A 15,174-nucleotide genomic window follows, 5' to 3' on the forward strand; every position below is an offset into this window, starting at 1 on the left:
CCCCGGCCAATTAATAAGGCTTTGCTGCATATCTCTCGTAGCCATTGCATATTGGGGCTGTATCTGTTCTCGATCCTGGCAGCATTTTCAAGTACATCTGCCTATACTAGGAGATTAACACCTTATTTACTAGACATAGCCATTACACACAGGCTTACCCAGCTAAGAAGTGTTTTTCCAGATACCTGCCTCATCACCAATTTACATACTCAGGTGGTGGGGGAAAAATCTGCAGGGAAAGAAAAATGACATGCAGATTCCAGGACCTGAAATCTTAGAGCAGCCAGTCTGAAGTCACTTGGGGATCATAAAGTGTAAACCAGCTTTTGGAGTGCTTTCCATCCATTCTCCCCTTGTATCATAGATCATAGACTCTTGTTTATGGCTGCAGTTTCAGCTACCGCGGGATTTGCCAGCAGAGCTACCCTGTAGTAGCTTTCCAACCTTTGAATGTTTTCAAAGGGAAGCTTTGTTTACTTCAACATTTCTTTCACAAAGTAACTTAACTGCCTCTTGTCCTAATTCCTACCATCGTATTGGTCACATGCTCATATATCGTTAAAACAAGGTGTAGGTTTGTGTACATAGCTGCATCCTGTTCTTAAGGACGATGTTTGTGTGTTCAAACTGTAAACTGCTGAGGTGTCAATATGAATATCTGCGCACTTTAAAATATGTACATAATATAAACACTTGCCTTTTCTTTTGCTCACTTCTGGCTTTCTTTTTAGTAACTCTCCTTTAAAAGCAACACAAGCAAAAACTTGTCATTGTTCTGTGGTATGTGATGTGATAAGAACTTAATTACTTGCTGCTGATAGAACAAACCAAGCAGACCTGGTGTTTTTTTTTTGTTTATCTGGGCATTACATTTGGTACATATTTATTACCCAAACTAACAACTTCACTTATCACTCAGGAGCCTCTATAACAGGCTTACATAAGGGATCAGAACTAAGCAACAATCCCTGCCTTGTGAGCTCTCCGGAATCTTGGAGAAATCTGCTGATTTCTCAACAATGGAGCAAAGATTTAGGATGAGGTTGATTATAGAGAGTGGTAAGTTCTTTGGGACAAGGAATATCTTCCTATATGTCTGCATAGTGCCTAGCACCTTTGTGGGGCTGTAGTAATATCCTGAATAAATAATGAGTCAGTGAGGTACTATTTTTCATTTAATCGAGATTTGTTTTCTCTGTGTCTGACTCTCTCTGTGCTTTAGGCTCTGTTGTTAGTTTTTCCAAGCTGACTCATTTAATTTTGAGAGTACATTTGTCTCCACCCTCATATGTAATCAATTCCCTTCTTTCTTGCATTGTGAGACCTTGGCAGTATGAACTGTTACATAACGAGTTTTCAAGAACTATATTCTCCCAAGGCACAGTCAACAAAGACTATTGCAATTTATGTTTTTCGTCAGCTTAGGTGATTGTGATCTAGGAGTTGGGTGTGGTATCAACTTTCCCTTTATTGTCCCTTGGCCATGTATAATCAGGTCACCTTGTCAATTAAAATAACATGTGAACACATTATTTTTCCTCCTGTAATTCACCTGGTTTGGGGGAAAAAAAAATTTCAGTTGCCCACCTCTTCATCAGCCCAGGACAGGTACATTGCTACCTCTTTGGGCTTAGGGTGTGTGTGCTAGACTCAAAACACCTTACTATCAAGCCATGTGGGCATTGGCACCTTCTTGTTTCTAGCAATCATATTTTTGTCTCTGCCTAGAATTTCTCTGGTGACACAGTGGTGGCTGGCGAGCTGAAAAGCATTCTAAATATAGTGGTTTGAACAGTGCATCGTAAGTAGAGGTTCAACCAATGGAAACAGCAAGAGTTCTTGATGGGACAAAAAATTGAGAGTTGTACATGTGAGAGATATCGCCAGCTGCACGTGTGCGACTGCATTTGATTGACTCATCTTTTTAGTGGCTGATCTGGAAAAAAGATTCTTCTTTCATTTTGTGTGCAAAGTGAACTTTTTTTCCTTTGTGTGGAAACTGTTGTGGGGATTCAAGGACTTTAAGGGTCTGTCTACACTGCAATTGGACACCTGCGGCTGGTCTGTGCCAGTTGACTTGGGCTGGGGCTGCGAGGCTGTTTAATTGCAGTGTAGACTTCCAGGCTCAGACTGGAGCCTGGGCTCTCAGACCCTGTGAGGTGGGAAGGTCTCAGAGCTCAGACTGCAGCCCAAGTCTACGCTGCAATGAAAGTCCTGCAGCTTGAGCTCCAGGTGCCCAAGTCGGCTGTCCCGGGACTGCTGCATCTTGTTGTTTGCAGCGTAGATGTAGCCTAAGAGGCTCCAACAAGCATGCCATTTTAAGAATGATCATAGAATCATAGAATATCAGGGTTGGAAGGGATCTCAGGAGGTCATCTAGTCCAACCGCCTGCTCAAAGCAGGATCAATCCCCAACTAAATCATCCCAGCCAGGGCTTTGTCAAGCCTGACCTTAAAAACCTCTAAGGAAGGCGATTCCACCACCTCACTAGATAACCCATTGCAGTGCTTCACCACCCTCCTAGTGAAAAAGTTTTTCCTAACATCCAACCTAAACCTCCCCCACTGCAACTTGAGACCATTACTCCTTGTTCTGTCATCAGGTACCACTGAGAACAGTCTAGATCCATCCCCTTTGGAACCCCCTTTCAGGTAGCTGAAAACAGCTATCAAATCCGCCCTCATTCTTCTCTTCTGCAGACTAAACAATCCCAATTCCCTCAGCCTCTCCTCATAAGTCATGTGCTCCAGCCCCCTAATCATTTTTGTTGCTCTCCACTGAACTCCAATTTTTCCACATCCTTCTTGTAGTGTGGGGCCCAAAACTGGACACAGTACTCCGGATGAGGCCTTACCAATGTCGAATAGAGGGGAATGATCACGTCCCTTGATCTGCTGTCAGTGCCCTTACTTATACAGCCCAAAATGCCATTAGCCTTCTTTGCAACAAGGGCACACTGTTGACTCATATCCAGCTTTTCATCCACTGTAACCCCTAGGTCCTTTTCTGCAGAACTGCTTCCTAGCCATTCGGTCCCTAGTCTGTAACAGTGAATGGGATTCTTCCATCCTAAGTGCAGAACTCTGCACTTGTCCTTGTTGAACCTCATCAGGTTTCTTTTGGCCCAATCCTCTAATTTGTCTAGGTCCCTCTGTACGCTATCCCTACCCTCCGGCGTATCTACCACTGCTCCTAGTTTAGTGTTATCTGCAGACTTTCTGAGGGTGCAGTCCACGCCATCCTCCAGATCATTAATGAAGATATTGAACAAAACTGGCCCCAGGACTGACCCTAGCTGCCAACTAGACATAGAGCCATTGATCACTACCCGTTGAGCCCGACGATCTAGCCAGTTTTCTATCCACATTATAGTCCATTCATCCAGCCCATACTTCTTTAGCTTGCTGGCAAGAATACTGTGGCAGACATATCAAAAGCTTTGCTAATGTCAAGGAATAACACATCCACTGCTTTCCCCTCATCCACAGGCCCAGTTATCTCCTCATAGAAGGCAATTAGGTTAGTCAAGCATGACTTGCCCTTGGTGAATCCATGCTGACGGTTCCTGATCACTTTCCTCTCCTCTAATTCTTTATCACAGTTGAGGCACAAAGAGAAATCTGAAATGAAACTCATTCCACAGTTCAGGGTTTTCCTCACTGAATAAGAGGATTGTTTTTTACTTTCTGCTTTTCCCTGGTGGAGAAAGCCTTTTCTTCTCATGAGGCCAGTGAGAACTCCTTGCTTTGGTGGCTGAGGAGTCAGATGGGGTAGTCAGGCTACATTTCGCCTTAATTAAATTGAACTTCACTCCTCCTTGAAGAGGTTGGAGGCCTTTTCAAGCACGAGGGATCAATGGGCTCTTGCACAGAAGAAGAGGTAGTACTCAAATGAAGTTTCAGCCTATGCTTGAAAAGTCAGATGATTTTTAACTGTGACACCTAGCTGTCCATCTCTGCACATCCCCAGCAGTTCATTATAAACAGATAAAATTGTCAGTTCAGAGCACTGACCACTTAATGTTTAATTCTCGAGAATCAGTGAGTCCTTTTCTATTTTATTCTTGGTGTTTTTCCTAACATGCCAGTTGCATTGTTCAGCGCTGAAGATCAATGTAGCAGGATTCCTTTTCAGACATGAATATACCAGCTGTTTTTGCATTTGAAGTTGTGTGATTTTTCTTCCTGTTGTGCTTTCCAGAGAGCATTTTTCTTGGCCATCTCCAGTAAAAACTGGTATAAAAGGTCACCAGTTCTGAATCAGAATCATGTTTTTACTTGTCCACTTTCCCCAGTTCAGTGACTAGAAATGTGGTGTGGAATGTTTTGTGCAGTGCAGTGTTTGCTGAAGGAGTTCAACTATGATTTCCCATGACAAACAGATATTTTTAATCACGGTAGTCATCTAGATGAAGAGAGAGGTTAGAAGGGTAGGCTTGTCACTCGGTGCTCCTGTCATTTTGATTGGATTTTCAATCCTGTAAAATCCTCCTCCCTCATGGCCTAAGGAAAAACAGTTTTATTTTTATTTTTTGTAAGTGATTTGGGTACTGAAAGGGTCTGCTTACCCAGAAATAGTGGAATCCGCACTTCACTGCATCAGCAGCATGCCTCAGACTTGACTCAGAAGGACCGCTGGTTTAGGGGTCAAAAAGTAGTTTTGTCTCCATATCTGTTTGGTCCCTAGTCACTCTGTGAATTGTGGTAGCATGATTTGAGTGCTATGGTGCTGTGTATCACTGGGAAACTCCCAAATGTCTATCTGTTGTGAATGACTTCCAGTCATTAATGACTTGGCAGAAATCTGACTAGTGACCCACAGTCAAAAGGTTCTGTTATCCCATTGCCAATTCACCGAGTCAACCAGGCCTCTCATGATTTCTGTACTTCGTTATTTTATTTTACTCCATCAGAATTTTAGGATCAAGTAGGTATGGATTCATAAAGCTGTGATTTTCTAGTGAGTGAATGTTAAAATGATATAATACATAGGTTAAGAAAAGAGTGTCTGTGCATATGGCTATAGTGCTTAAATTATTGAAAAGTACAAAGGTTGATTTAAAAGTAATACAATATACATAGTACATAATCAGCAATAACCCCAAGTAAGATTAATAAATGTAACGATACAATTTAGATGTTAGCATCTGAGTATTCGAGTGTATCACTCATGAAAAGTTATACAGAGAGTTGGTTGCAGAAAGCAAATTGATGACTGAGTGAAGATTGTCCCTCAGTAACTGAGAATTTAGGATAGGTTGTCCGTTAGAAAATACAATCCATGGGGGAAATATTTCAGTTACTTTCCCAATTGCACTTCTCATTGGCACTCCAGCTCATGTCTCCTGGTATTCATGATGTCTGGTGATGTGTTCTAGTTAAATTACTGTTAGAAATTACCAGGGCCGTCCTTAGGATTTATGGTGCCCTAGGCAGGATTATTAAACTGGTTCCCCTGTGCCTGACTTGATGTGAGCAACACAAACATAAGCTTACAGTATTGGAAAACTTGCCACATGCATGTTATTAAAACCAGTTTAACATTGTGAAGCCACTGTAATGCTGATGGACTAGCACTAAAGAAGTAGCACTATAGAAAAAATTCTGATTTGACAAAATGATGCAAATAATATAATTTTTTTTAATTTGTCAACATATTATTCTAAATTTCTATGAAGAGGTATTGAAACAAGGATTAGTTTTTAATTAAAAGCAATCTTTCTGGCTTTTATGGCTGCAAAATCAGTAATAATGTCATTGTATGACAAAGACAAAGTGATGTCTTGTTTGACTGCAAGAATAGCAAGACCAGTCAAGTGTTCCTGACTCATTGTAGAGCGGAGATAGTTTTTAATGAGCTTTAGTTTTGAGAAACTCTGTTCTCCTGATGCTCCTGCTACAGGAATTGTCAGTAGAATACGAGTGGCAATGTACACATTAGGATATATATATATATATATATATATATATATATATATATATATATATATATATAATCAACAAGTTTGCTGGTATGAATAAACTGTACAATGTCCATCACTGATTTTGCATGTGGCAACATCGATGACAGTGTACTCAGTTCTTCGTACAGTTCAAGTCCATTTAAATCAAAACTATCACCGTGCTTCAGGAGGCTCTCTAGGTTCTTGCACTTTGTCATTAGTTGCTCTTGTTTTCTTATTTCGTTGAATTTAGTCCCGCTCAGCCTGCTGCCAGCTGAGTGAATGGAACCCCAGGCCGACAGTGGATTGAGTGGCTCAGCGGGGTCTCAGCCGCTGGCCTGCTTAGCTCGCTGCCAGCCTGGGGTTCCTTGGGGGTCCCCAGGCCAGCAATGGGTGCTGAGTGGGGCCAGTGGCCGGGACCCCGGCTGGCAATGGGGCAGCAGCCGGAACCCCAGAGCATCAAAAATCTGCTGGCATGCCACCTTTGGCACGTGTGCCATAGGTTGCCAACCCCTGCTCTATACCAGTGGCTCCCAAACTGGGGTTCGCGAACCCCTGGGGGTTTTGCAGAATGTTACAGGGGATTTGCCAGAAATATTTCACTAATTGCGGCCAGAGGACCCCGGGCATTGGAGACAGCAGGTGGGACCCGGTTGCAGGGCAGACACCCCAAGCCCCAGGGAGAGCGGGGCCGGGCAGTTTGGGCTGGCAGCCCGAGTCCCGGCAGTCAGCAAGGGAGCCGGCACCTGAACCCCAGTGCTCTGTGCGGGCTGGCAGCCTGAGTAACAGGAAGAGTGGGGCTGGGCAGTTGGGGCTGGCAGACTGAGCCCTGCCCCCGTCAGCGGGGGAACCGGCACCCCGAACCCCAGCCTGAGCCCCAGGAAGAGCGGGGCAGGCAGTTGGGGCATCCATCACACTGAGAAAATTTTAAACTTAAATCCCTGAAAATATTCATTTTTAGAAGGGGGTTCATGACACTTCACAATTTAGTGAAAGGGGTTCACGAGCTGTTAAAGTTTGGGAACCCCTGCTCTATACACTAGTAAGGAGATGAGCATCTTACAGTTGTTGGAGGGCTCTATTTAGCAGTAACAAGGCTATAGGAAAGTCAGTCAACATTTTTTGTTTTTCTGATGAAAACTGGCCCACTCCCTTACCCATAGCAAACTTATCACAAATAATTGTCAACAACTTAATTTTCTGTTTTTTGGCTAAGATATTGATTTTTTTTTAAATTGAAATTGAATTCAGGATTGTTAGCAAGCATTTTTGGCAAACAAATTTGTTAAATGACAATCTAAATGGCAACACAGCACTGCTTTCATGCTTGGCTCACCCCCCAGCATGCTGGTCCAACAGCTGAAGTAGAGGAGGAGATAGGTGGAAAACTGCAGGACCCCAAAATCCACTTCTTAGGGTGCAGAGTGGCAACAGCAGCAACAAACCCTCAGGTCCGATTGCACACCAATAGGCATCTCCACCAGCCCAACGGGCCATAGTGAAGTTAGCACAGCATCTGATCTCGGGGGGCACCCACGGAGCCACAGCAGCTTGTCCTGCCCTGTGCAGCTCCGCCCAGGGGAGAGATGCGCTCCCCAGCTAGGGTGACCAGATCTAGATGTCCTGATTTTATAGGCCCAGTCCCGATATATGGGGCTTTGTCTTATATAGGCACCAGAGCCTATATAAGAAAAAGACCCCAAAATTGGGACTGTCCCTATAAAAGTGGGACATCTGCTCACCCTACCCCAACCCCCTGTCCTGATTTCTTGCATATGCTATCTGGCTATCCCAAGCCCAGACCTGTGCGACCCTTCCAATCCTGGCTGCCTGCCAAGGAAGTGAGTTACTTTCACTTTCATTCTTCAGCAGGCAGCCAGGGAGGAGAGAGGGTTGCTCCGTGGGGCAGGGAGGAGAAGAATGGATGTTATGGGGGACAGCAAAGGATACTGCCAGAGCCGCCAAGCCTGCCTCACTTCAAACCAGGGGAAAGAGTCACACTCACAGGTGAGTTCCTTCCCCCACCCCATCCCAGAGACCCCAGCAGCCAGTCCCCTCCCTCAGACTGTGCTGCATTCGGCTCTCTCTAGGACCCAGCAGCCCTGCTCTCACATGCTCCACTGCTTCCCGTCTATCTGGCAGAGGAGTGCCCCCAGACCTAGTGGTGCCCTAGGTGGCTGCCTATTCTGCCTATGGCTAAGGACGACCCTGGAAATTACCCAAACATAAATTGATTATTTTTGCTTTGCATAGTGCATCGTTGATTCATGCAGCATTTTGCAAACACATACAAAAAGAAGTTCCCTGCTCCAAGATGCTTACAAGCTAGCACACTTGTTCCAAATCTTCTTACCATGAATTGTTTACCTTGCTTTGGTTGTTGGTATCATGAGACTCTAGGAAGTGATTGCAGGCTATTCTTAGAGATGTAGTTGCCCCTCTGGGCAGCTCTGGCTTTTTAAAATCTAATCAGATTTTAAAAATGAGTGGCTCAAGTGTTCATATCATTGCCATGTCTAAACATCTATTACTGCACAGGCCTGGCATGTTGTCTGGTCATTTCAGGAATTACTAGTTGCCGTGGCCAGTACCAGATGCTTAAGAGGAAAGTGTAAGAAATACTGCAGTAAGCAGTTATAAAATAACAGGTCTGTAGGGAAAGTTTTCTCTTAAAGCCCTCATTAGCTTGTGATCATCTTATGCCTTGAAGCATGAGGGTTTATATCCCATCCAAACTACTTGGGATTTGATTTTGTTGTTTTAATCTTTTCTATTGTAACGCTGGATGTTCTTGTTATCTATGCAAATGGCCAGGCCTTTTCTGGATTCTCTGCAGCTTGAGGTCTTCAAACCACAATTTGAAGACTTCAATAACTCAGACATAGGTTAGGGGGTTGTTATAGAAGTGGATGGGTAGGGTTCTGTGGCCTGCTTTGTGCAGGAGGTCAGACTAGATGATCATATTGGTCCCTTCTGACCCTAAAGTCAATGAATCTATGAATCCATCTAAGCTCTTGCCCTCGGTGAGATCTTGTTCACTCATTAATTGTTCAGAATGATCACTTCAGAATGACAAGAGCATCCTCTGTCTCAGACTTCAGAGGCAAAGTGTGTTCATTTTGCAGTGCTTACAGCCTGTATCAGCCTGAGAGCTAAGGATCTAATGTGAATCTTAGGCCTTGGCTACACTGGCGCTTTATAGTGCTGCAACTTTCTTGCTCATGGGTGTGAAAAAAACACCTCCCTGAGCGCTGTAAGATACAGCGCTGTAAAGCGCCAGTGTAAACAGTGCCGCAGCGCTGGGAACGCAGCTCCCAGCGCTGCAAGCTAATCCCCACGGGGAGCTGGAGTACCTGCAGCGCTGGGAGAGCTCTCTCCCAGCGCTGGCGCTGCAACCACACTCGCACTTCAAAGCGCTGCCACGGTAGCACTTTGAAGTTCTGAGTGTAGCCAAGCCCTTAAAGACTGGCCATAGCAGTGAATGGCTGGCACCATTGTATTCAGCTGTGCAGGAAAGCAACATTCATGTTCATTAATGTGATAGGTTAGGTAAACTGAAGCTAGGGTGCAACAGAAACAGCCCACAATTTTCGGTTCAGAGAGCTAAAGGCAAACAGGATTCTTGTAGTGGGGGTTTAATACGTGTAAGGCCTTGTCTACACTGGCACTTACAGCGCTGAAACTTTCTTAGTCGGCTGTGTAGACATCAAAGGGTTTCTCACAGCCTACATCTCCCCTCCTCCCAGCATTGGTCTGACTGCCAGTTCTGTCCAAATGCAGAGATCAAGTTACTGTCTACAGCTCACTTTTCTCATAGTGCCTTCCAGCAGAGCCTGAGCCCAGTCATTTCCTCCCAATACCCCTCTCATGAACCATTTGACTGCCTGGTAATTGCTTCAAAAAGAGCATTCCTTGTAGTATATCATTTGCTCAGGAAGAGGCGCTCACTCTGGAGGGTATTATACCACCTGTCACGCAACCCATCTTAGTCAGAGTTCGCTTCCATGACTCTGCTGCTTGCATTGGAAAACGATTGAGAACTGGATTTTTGTGTGATTTGTCTAAAACTTCTTGTAAACAGTTTCAGCTCATGCCCTTCCATACTGTCTGCTCCAGAGTAAACAACGTGCTGTAAATACACAGAGCGATGGATTAGCCTTTAATCAACAAAAAAGACATTTTTGTAGGATTGTCTCTTTTATTTCTAGATGGAAATGAAGATTGGACCTTTAAATGCGGCATGTATTTGTCAGAGTTTGTCACATCAATTAAATAAAAACCTGTTTGTAATTGTAACTGTTAGGGCTTGATTTTTAACAATTGGAGCTGCCGGGTGCAGAATAAAATCTGGCCATTAGAGTGGACTTTTCCAAAGCGCTCATGGTTGTTCGAACTCTGCTCCCTCTGAAATTAGGGGGAGTTTTACAGTTGTCATTGCTAGGAGCAGAGTTAGGTGAGGAGCACGTGCAAAAATCTCACCTGCAGCAGTTAATATTCAAAGTGTTTGTCATCGCAAAGGCAGGCAAAATCAGCTCACACTAGCCAATCAATGTGAATGTAGCATTGCACTCAGAGATGGCATGGCAGGGGCTGACTGAGGCAGAATTATCTCGCTAGCTCTGACGGGGAGCTTACATTGCAGTGGCTGAAAGTATTTGCTTGCCCCGGCATTCTGCCAGCTCTAACTAGCAACCAGAGAATGGGTTTCTCGTCATCATGGGCTCACCCTTATCTTGTCTTTCCTCACTATCTTTGGGAAAGCTGCTCTGTCTGTGGCACTATCCTCACACAACCTCTGCATTCCCCAGCCACTTTGTAGCTGTCCCTCTTGCTCAAGAAGGTTATAAAAATGGTTCAAGGCCTTGTCTGCACAAGCATTTCGCCCAGTGGTAACCCCCCCCCCATCCCAGAGAGCATAATTGTTCATTATCTTCAACCAAAATTGATGTTAAATCTGGTTAATGTTAAATATGCTCTTAATCTGCATGAAAAAAGTCTGTTTTTAATCTTCTGTGCCACTGCGCTGGAGGAGTAGTGAGCTTTCGATGTAGAAGCACCACACTGCTAGGGGATCTTGTCTGTTGTTTTATTTATTTGTATTACATGGAATATTTGTATTCCATGCTACATGTAGCATGGAAAGACACCAGTCAGGATTAGATTCATAGACTCATAGATTTTAAGGTCTGAAGGGATCATTATGACCATCTACTCTGACATAACAGGCCAAAGAACTTCACCCAGTAACTTCTGCACCAAGAACTGAACTTCTGAAACGGATTCACAGATGCATAACTAGCCACCTGCACATGTATTTGCATGTACGATCGCAGTAAATGCTGCTACACGTACCTGTGAAATCTCCTATCTTCCCTGGTGGGCTCCTGATTTCGGGAGCTCTCTCTTAAGCTCCTAATTAGGAGTCTGAATCTCCTGGGAAAAGAAGGAGACTTAAACAGAAAGTGGAGGTAAGATGTACTCTCAAATGCTTCTGCTTTCTGTGGTCTCAGCTAGGTTACTTTAATCTAACGACGGTGGAACCAAGTTGAGGCCAGAGAGACTAGAAGCATGTGGGCAGAGCATCTCATCCCCACTTCTTCTCAGAGCACAGAGATAATGCATTGTATTGCAGGTAGCCAGCTTAGCTCCCCATGTGTAACCGGGAGGGGCTTTCACAGCAAGAGCTGTGGTGAGAGGAGCAGGGCCAGCAGCAATGGCAGAGCAGGCACTGGAATAGTCCTCGAGGATCCCACCTCTCACTGAGCTAGGCAGGTGAGTCCAAACCAACACCCAGAGATACAGTCTCCCCTGAACGAACCAGAAATCTCAGGGATATGGTCCCCTCCCCGCCCCGGATGTTTGTGTTATTTGCTTGCCCTCTTTTGGTGGCTGCTGAAGTTTCTGACACAAGGACCCGCGTCCCCCCGCCCCCTCCCTGCCATCAGGTGTCAATGAACAATGGTTTTAAAGTCCTATTTCCAGGTGTCTGCCGTAAGTTTGTATTTATCTTTCACTGTTTCTAGGGCACCTAAATGGCTAGTAACATTATGTATTTTAACTGATCGCTGTGATATTCCTGTTACTGTAGCAGAGCAACAGGTACTGTGGTGAGGGGGCAGGAGTAGAAAACGGAAAAAAGCAAACCCAGAGCAGGCCAGTGGGGTCATGTGTATTCCTCAGGTGTGTCAATTGAGCCGTTGCATCATTTGCCTACATTCTCCAGGTTTCAGCCTCCCCAGGCGCACACATACCAAACAGCTCTCAGAAACGTGCTCCCTCCCAGGAGCAGCTCAGTGCAGTGAGAAGAAAAGAGGAGCTGGAGCTAAACTGCTCTTGCTGCCCTAAACGTGAGTCCTGCAGCCCCACCCCTTCCATCAGTGGTGTCTTCTTGCCCAGCCCCAGCCTGGAGTGTGAAGAGCTGCTACTGGGAGCAAGTCTGGAGCCCCACACTTCCTCCAGCATGAGCTGGGAACTGCTCACACCCACATCAACCTGACCCTCTCATTAATCATCTGGAGAGAGAGAGCCTTCTATATCGTCACCAGCTAGGGGAAACTACCAGTAGTCAGGGGAGAGCTGCTCACTTTTGGAACCAAAGGAGCACATTCCCGACAGGCTACTTACCATCCAGCCTACCACCAGACACCCAAGACATTCTCCTTCAGCCAGCCAGTTTCCACAGGATGATCATCATCGTTCACCACCACCACTACCATAAGAATCAATTGCCTGATGGGCTGACATCTTAAGAACTTCAATGAGGTGTTTTAGGAAGTACAGTGGGTGGAGAGATATGAGGTCCAGAGCACGAGGGAAAGAGTGAGTGTTTTGTGAGTGACCTGTGTGTCATGATTGTGGGAGTTATTTTTGGAATGGCAAACAGTAAAATGGATGAAGTGTGGGGAGGAGGGGGAGAATTTTATGCAGAGAATGTACATGGATCATCCCTGAAATGGGAAGTTTTAATATTTGTCACTAATACTTGCTTTTACTTGGGTATTGGATACCTTTTTCCCCACTGCTTTTACAGTGCAGAATTGTTAAAATTAGAGAGTGTGTGTGTATGTGTGTGTGTGTGTGTGTGTGTGAGAGAGAGAGAGGTGAATAGTTTTATAACATTATAATCATTTTTAGAAGAGCGTGACCTGAGAAATTTCACTAGACATGAACATACAGGGACTTCATCAGCTTGCGGTGCTAAGGAAAAAGCCTACTGTTGAAAAGACTCGTGCAAAACCAGACTTTTTATTTGCTTGGTGTCCTATATTCTGGAACTTGAACTGAGTGGTGCAAAGGAAGAACCCAGTGAACTTTTGTACCATATGTCTTATCCTGATCCCATGGCACATCGACTGGCACAGTCATTCCTTACGTGATACGTTCCTGGAAAGCCCTTTAGAAACCTATTCCTAGTCCTCCTCCTCCTTTCTCCAGCAGGGAAGCCAAGAAGGAACTTCTGTGCCATCTCATGAGGTGATAGGCCATTGGAACAAATTAAAGCAGCTGATCTTGTGTGTAGAATCCCCTCTAAAGGACACTGCTTCTTTTTCAAGAATAGCAGTGGCATCTAATCTGACACCCCTGGGAGAGACTGGAAGAGCTCTGGATGTCCAGTTCTATAGGAAATGTAGCTGAGAACATAGTTACAGACTACAATCAGTAACTGAGAACCCCATGGCTGAGGTGGATGCTTTCCTGCTGTCCCAGTGAGTTAAGGAACAATTACGTAAATTGTACAATTTTTTAGCTATCTGTTGAAAAGGAATTTCAGCTCCTGCATTTTCAACAAGGACCAGTAGAATTGCAGGAAAAAAGCACTTCATATTCTGCTCCTTTTTGTCTAAGGGTTATCCTTTTATAGTCTTTAGTCATCAATGCAGAAAATAAAACCTGACAACATTTAGCTGAGGTTGGCTTATTTTTCTTTTGAACAAGAGGGAATCAGTTAGTGATGTTGGGGAAATATATAGATGATTAAAGAAATCCCATCTCTGCAGCTTATCGAAAGCTCAGTCTTCTCCCACATGGGCAGCTGCAAGTGAGTTTCCAGAGTAGGGGCAGTCTGCCAGTTGGAACGTCTATGCATTGTTAAAGGCCACAAAGGTCACAATATGGATGTAGACAGCACACTCATTATGGAGGAGCACTAGCCCGTCCTTACTTAAGGTAACAGCTATCTTCTCAGCTTTCCAACAAGATCTCTTTGTGGCATGGTATATGTTTTGTGTGTCTGAAATCGTTGATATGTGCATTACAGGCCCTTTAGGATAACTCTTTTCTCTTAATTTCCTACTTTATACGTTACATGTCTAGTAAATCTTACTTCATTTAGTAATTTACTCATTATACACTTATTTTCATAATCCCTTTTAATACGGACCTCAAGTAATTTGACTGGGTTTTGTTTCCACAAGTACCATGTTTTAATTATTACTGGACTTTGATAAAAGGGGACAAACATGTCTTAGTGATATACTGTAAGCATCAGATTTGAACTATTGTCAATTTCTGGAACCATAGGGTCACAGATGCTGACTTTCCAAAGTGTCGAGGGGTGCTCGACCCCGGGCTCTACCCCAGGCCCACCTCCACTCCACTCCTTCCCCCAAGTCCCCACCCCTGCCCCGCCTCTTCCCACCCAGTTCTACCCCCTCCCCGAGCATGCCATATCCTCACCCCATCCCCTGAGCCTCCTTCATGCCACAAAATAGTTGATCACCATGGGTGTGAGGCAGGGGGAGGTGCTGATCCATGGGGCCTGCCAGTAGGTGGGCTGCACTGGGGAGTGTGAGGGAGCTGATAGGCAGCCAGTGGGTGCTCCGCACCCACCATTTTTTTTCCTTGTGGGTGCTCCAGTCCTGGAGGACCATTTTGAAGGACCATTGTGATCATCTAGTCCAGGAGTTGGTAAGAGAAGTGGTGTGCCAAGTCTTCACTTGCTGTAATTTAAAGTTTTGCATGCCAGTAATACGTTTTACATTTACAGGGGCTGGCGGATGGAACCCCAGGCAGGCAGTGGGCTGAGCCACTCAGCCCGCTGCCAGTCTTGGGTTCTGGCCGCTGGCCCCTGCAAGCCAGGGTCTCAGCTGCCAGCTCTGCTCAGCCCGCTGCCAGCCCGGGGTTCCGTCCATCCAGGCCGGCAGCGGGCTGAGCGGGGCCGGCGGCCAGGACCCTGGGCCAGGAGCAGCGTGCCATAGTAAATCAGCTCGCGTGCCACAGGTTGCCAACACCT

The 15,174-nt window shown here is 45.2% G+C and overlaps 1 protein-coding gene across 8 annotated transcripts in view; it reads left to right on the forward strand.

The window, feature by feature from the left end:
* Nucleotides 1-15,174, forward strand: part of FAM13A (family with sequence similarity 13 member A) — a 224,449-nt gene that overhangs the window by 109,571 nt on the left and 99,704 nt on the right. Inside the window, exon 1 of one of the 8 annotated variants that reach the window (XM_030564860.1) lies at nt 7,876-7,949. The exons of the other annotated variants lie outside the window; for them this stretch is intronic. The gene's annotated coding sequence lies outside the window, so the exon portion shown is untranslated. Of the gene's footprint in view, nt 1-7,875; nt 7,950-15,174 lie in introns of those variants that run through there. 8 annotated transcript variants of the gene reach the window in all.

Source organism: Gopherus evgoodei, chromosome 5 (assembly GCF_007399415.2).
Source record: "Gopherus evgoodei ecotype Sinaloan lineage chromosome 5, rGopEvg1_v1.p, whole genome shotgun sequence".
Classification (NCBI taxonomy): domain Eukaryota; kingdom Metazoa; phylum Chordata; order Testudines; family Testudinidae; genus Gopherus; species Gopherus evgoodei.